Source organism: Hyperolius riggenbachi, chromosome 11 (assembly GCF_040937935.1).
Source record: "Hyperolius riggenbachi isolate aHypRig1 chromosome 11, aHypRig1.pri, whole genome shotgun sequence".
NCBI classification, from domain to species: Eukaryota; Metazoa; Chordata; class Amphibia; order Anura; family Hyperoliidae; genus Hyperolius; species Hyperolius riggenbachi.
In genome coordinates, this window is record NC_090656.1 from 132247103 (window position 1) to 132253063 (window position 5961).

The window sequence follows — 5961 nt, forward strand, 5'->3', positions numbered from 1 at the left end:
TTCTTGGAAACCGAGTTGTTTGAACCCCCATTTGCTCCATGGGATATTGGAGCATTAATTGAGGAGTTCGAGATTGATTGGAAGGCGTTTTGCGATTTTTACATCGCAAAAAGCGCAGAGATTCTTTATGCTTGTCTTGATTCGGTGTACGCTTTGATTGACTCTGATGAGTGTGACGAATGTTTTGTGAATCCGGTGACTTATGTGTGGCAGACGATTTTGGATGAATTGCACACACACCAATCAATTGACTTCAATAAAGAGACATCGTTATCGGATGATTGTTCCTGCCTTTCTGGGGTAAAGCATGTGAGTCTAGATATTGTGCGACCTGACATGAATGGGTGCACTACTGTGGTTGATTCTTGTGCGAATCTTGAAAGATTCTCTCCTGATTGCGTGAAGTTTGAATCTATGCGATGTAATGCCTGTTTCTCAGATGTTCCTGCAGATTGTGATCAACATGAATGTGCCAGTTTTCTCAAAGATATGTGGGATCCCTTGTCATCTAAGAACAGATCTTTAAGCTCTTCCATCTATGATCCTGCTATGGGAAAAATTCCTAAATTATGCAGCATCAAAAGTGAAATTAATATGCCTAATAAAGTTTATCCTGTTGATGTCGCTATTTCTTCTGCAAATGAGTCTCTGTCTCACCCTGTTCACACCTGTAAGGGCTCGTTGCCTGGGGACAGTTGCTCCAGTGTTTCAGTCCTAGATGCCTTGCAGTCTGCTCCGCAGATCGCGGAGATTTGCGCTATGGAAGCGTCAGTTTCACAACCTAAAGTGATCTTGGATTCGCAGGTTTTGCGTTCTGGCTCCTCGGATTTGACATTGTTAGCCGAATCTAAGAGTGAGACAGCGCTTCGGTTTTGCGAATCTGACTCTGGAACATCTTTGCTGGGTCCAGAGAAAGTTTCTCTGAGCCTGCCCTGTACCATGAATAACAATATAATGTCCAATCACACTGACATTTGTGAGTCCCTTTCTTGTTCTGAGGAAAGTGCTGATTCTGCACCCTGTACTCTGGATGAGTTAAGATGGCCTTGTTTAGAGTCTCCTGCAGTGTCCGAGGTTGGTATGAGCCTTATAATGCAGTTAGAATTGCCATCTGATCCCTTTAAATACCGGCACATATGAATTATACATGCCTTGCAGCTTATTAGGTGAAGTTTAGGTACTAATTACGTGTAAGTAGCCCCAGAACCTGTATAACTCATATGTGTCGGTATTTAAAGAGATAAGGGCCTCTATTTATAAAGATTTCCGCATGCGGTAATGCTCAAAACAGCTGACTTTACCGACCATTTAGCAAAGTGTCTATTCATAAAAGCTGTTGATGAAAAGCTACAATTCCTGAGCAGTGCGGGAAATTACCGCCTGATGCGGTGATTATCACAACACGTCACTACATGTCAATTCATAAAGATTAGAGCAAGCGGAATGGGAACGGAGAATGCCGACTGTTTAGAAAAGGAGATAAGCCAGCGATAACAGGCAAGCTAATGGAGACAGACCTCCCAGGCAGCAGCAGTGAAAGCAGAACAAAAAAAGGCATCCCAGGATGCCCAGGTTGTGTTTTTTAACCCCTTGGGTACCTGTTTTCAGATAAATTTCACATCAGAAAGCCTGCATGTGTAACATTTCTTGAAGTTCTTCTAAGCTGCGGCAATTAAATAGATTGTTTATAAAGACTAATAGATGTAATGATCTGCGGGCGATTTCCAGCCAGCGCACACCATGTGCGCTGAAGCAGAAGTCGCAGAAAATCGCCACAGTCACAGAAACAAAGCACCCAGTATAACTTTGCAGAGGAAAATTACAACCGGCAGATGGAGCTGTGGAGTGCAGAGGAATAAGCCCTCTGCACAGCCACAGATGGCAGATAGGAATTGCACGATTAAGCAAGATAGAACAACAGAGGAGAATTCCAACCAGCAGATGGAACTGCGGAGTACAGAGGAACAAGTCCCCTGTACTTCCACAGATGCCAGATGGAAATTGCCCGACTAATGTAATGATCTGCGGGCGATTTCCAGCCAGCGCACACCATGTGCACTGAAGCAGATGGAAGTCGCCACAGTCACAAAAGCAACAAGTCAGAAGAAAGAAAAAACAGAGACAGACAATATGAATGTCTACCAATCTAGTCGCCACCCCTCAACGGTAGACATATCACATCATAACAGGCCAGAATGAGAAGGCTAATCGCAAGAGAGGCGATTGCTATCAGCGACACAAGACTGAGCAAAGACAGAGTGTGAACGGAATAAAGAAGACACAGCAAATAACCACAATCAGCTGATAATTTCCGTCAGGTCCGATGACCCGCCGAATCGATTCCCCGCTTGATCCCCACGGGCGGACAATAGAGCGGAAGATGAGGAGCGCCCGTGGGGACGAGCGGAATCGATCCGGACGGCAGCGGGAGTTGATCTGGCAGCTAATCGAGCCGCCGGGTTGACTCATGTATGCCAGCACAACAAACGCCCAGCCAGTGCAGGAGAGCAGCTGACAGGTGGTGATAGGGACCAGAAAACAAAGACACAGCACACATGCGATTAGATTTTCGCTTCTTGCGAAATGGTTCTCAATTCTACAAAACTGTGTACAGAAAGATTGTCTTATCTGAGTATCTTATCTTATATGCTATAGAAATGTCCTCAGTAAAACACTGCAGAGAAACATTAAATAATTACATAATTTCACTAATTATCCCAGCTCTATAGAACATTTCCCACTGTATGAGTTTACAGTATTGCTGTCATCATCTCAAATTCGGGAAACGAGCATGGGTGTCGATCCTAAATTTTGTACACATCTGCTAAACGAATTGACAAAAGGTATGGCCAATCAACACCTCGCAACTTTCTAGACTGAGTGCAGCACTCTACCACTCACACCTCCCCCACTCCTTTGTTATCACGTCCTACACATCTACTGCAAGCCACATCCAACTACGCAGGCGCACTTCTAGCAAATTCTGGAATATTCCGGTTCACGCATGCTCGATGCAAGAATGCGCCACCAAATTTCTGCTGCGCAATAAGGCCTTCATGATTAGTCAGAGCCGGGCTGCATTAGGTTATCCTTCCGCCCGATGCCGGATCTATATTTGGAGGCTGCGGCTTTGTAGTTACTGATGAAGAATCATTTTACGTGGGTATAAATTAAGTCACATCGAAAGAAGGCGCGTCTGGATTGGTCTATAACATCGCAGTTTGTCATAGGGCGGAAGGATACGCAACAGTGCGTACTGGTAATATAAAAGGTAGGGTGAACTTATTTTTCTTCAGACTACGGAAGAGCGAGACAGACATAGGGGCGTTTGTAGGACTGGTTTGCACTCTATATTTTTCTTCTTCAATTTACTCTAATTTCAGAGAGAGGGTAGTATTTGTCATGTCTATAGCGTAGGAATTAAAGCTTTTACGGTACCGTTTGTAGCAGTAACTTGTACAGTTATGAATAGTCTTTTTAAATAGGATGTTTTCTCAGCAGATTGCATTTAAATGATAGTTCTGCTGGGATGTTTACTATAGCCATGTTCTCTCTTGAGAATTGTTTTTTTTCTCTCCGGAGATGTGTTGTTTTTGTTTTTCCTCTTAGTTGTTTCTTTTGCAGTATCTATGGATGGAGCTCTAGATGTCGAGAAATAGAAACCTATAATTTTGAAGATGGCTAAGAAGCTGTCACTATAGGGAGGAAGTAGTTTAGCAATGCTGAAGATGGGAAAGGCTAGAAGAATTTATTTGGAAAAATATAAGAAGCCAAGGAGAAAATCAAAATACTGCTAATGAAAATCAGACTAGTTTGTAATTGAAAAATGCAAGACAGGAAGCTAGACGGCTAGTTTGGAAAAATGCAAGACAGAAAATCTGAAGGCTAGTTAAAGAAAATGTACGCAAGACAGAAAATCTGAAGGTTATTTAAAGAGAAAATGTACGTAAGACAGAAAATCTGAAGGTTAGTTAAAGAAAATGTACGCAAGACAGAAAATCTGAAGGTTAGTTAAAGAAAAAATGTACGCCAGACAGAAAATCTGAAGGTTAGTTAAAGAAAAAATGTACGCAAGACAGAAAATCTGAAGGTTAGTTAAAGAAAAAATGTACGCAAGACAGAAAATCTGAAGGTTAGTTAAAGAAAAAATGTACGCAAGACAGAAAATCTGAAGGTTAGTTAAAGAAAAAATGTATGCAAGACCGAAAATCTGAAGGCTAGTTTGGAAAAAATGTCTGCAAGACAGAAAATCTGAAGGCTAGTTAAAGAAAAGCTAATGCAAGACTGAAAATTAAAAGGCTAGTTAAAGAAAAGCTAATGCAAGACTGAAAATTAAAAGGCTAGTTTGAGGAAAAAAATATCAAAACTGAAAACCAGAGTCAGAAAAAGACAAGATTAAAGCTCAGGCTAGGACAACTAGATGAAAGACAGCAGTGACTAGACAGAAATGGCTGAAGTTGCTTGTATGGTTGGAAGACTAGTATGATTACAAGTAGAAACAATATATATTTTATACCACAAGTTAAGTGTTTGGAAGAGAAACGGCATAAATTGTTTCAGCAGAAAACAGTGGCGTAAAATGGCTTTTAATGGACTAATACTAATGATGAAATTCGGCTCCTATGTATATTAGAGAAAATTACACTTCGGCATTTTTATCTAGTTTTTTTTTTTTTCATGAAATTGATTTATGAACAGTAGAAGAATCACATAAAAAATTGGTTAGCTTTTGCTGAAGACCGAAGAGGTAGGGTTTTTTTATAGGATGAAGCAGGGAAGAGGAAAATTTAGAAGATCAATTATGAAGTAGGAGCATGGGTGCAACTGCTCTGAAGGGGACAGGAGATGGACGAGGACTAAAGCGCAGAAATGCTGATAGGCAGACTGTACTGACATGAGGACTACACCATTTAAAAAAGAAAACAAGCTAACTAGATGACGTGAGTTATTCTAGTGGACTGAAGGACATCTAAAGAGTTGCTAAAAATACTGTTGTGCCAGCTAATGTAACACTGTCTTAAGTCTGAAATGCTTGAATGAATTGTGGATCTAGCCTGAGCAAGAATCCAACAAAGAGAAGTATTTATACAGAAAACCAATAGAAGGTTGGTCGGCTTTAACAGCTAGAGGAAAAAGGGAAATCACAGGAAACAAATCAGGAGGTTGAAGCTTCTAGAATGGGCTCATGAGGACTAATCTGGCCCTTCTGTTCTACACTTTGCTATGCCTATCCACTAAGAAGGCCAAATAGTAGTAAGTAAGGGAGGGGTGGTTATGGGATCTCCAGCTTTTGTTTTTCAGGAATCTTCTCTAGCAGTTTTCCCGTCTTACCCCTGAGCTTGCATCCAGGTGTGGAGAGTTCTTATATTTTGAGGAAGAATAAAATGAGTACTATCAGGATCTCAATAGCTGTGTAGATAGCCTATATGAGGTGGTGTGAATGAAGCCGGCAAATGGGCGGAAAAGCAAATTGATCTTTGGTAAGATTTATTCATCTTTTTGTGTTGAGTGAAGGTAGTGTATTAAGAACTTCCAATGCCCATTAACAATATAAGTCCCTGGTTGATCAATCGGAAACAATTGTTTGGGCCTTCTAACAGGAGAAACTTTACCAGTCAGATTGATGACTTCAATCCAAAGATTCCTCTTTTAGCTGATCAAATTGGTTAGCAGTTTTCCTTTAGTTAGTGGGCCCAAACAATTGTTTCTGATCATAACAATCAGCTTGTATCGTTAATTTGCACCTTAAAGGGGTTCTGTGGGGGGTTTCTGAGGAGAAGAACTGCCACTTACCTGGGGCTTCTATCAGCCCCCTGCAGCGGTAATGTCCCACGCCGTCCTCCTCCCATCTGCCATTCATCGCAGCCGGCACCGGGCTATTATTCGTCTGTCACACAGACGAATAATGTGCACTGCCGCGCCTCCGCTCGCGTCATCTGAGGCTTACTGCGCAGGCACAAT

General features: G+C 41.7%; 1 long non-coding RNA gene across 1 annotated transcript; it reads left to right on the plus strand.

Annotated features, from left to right (window-relative positions):
* The first annotated feature begins 3204 nt into the window (after window positions 1–3204).
* LOC137538110 (uncharacterized) lies at window positions 3205–4223 on the plus strand. The gene is made up of 2 exons (XR_011024686.1): window positions 3205–3924; window positions 3967–4223. It is a non-coding gene; the product is annotated as an uncharacterized lncRNA (long non-coding RNA).
* Window positions 4224–5961: the final 1738 nt, after the last annotated feature.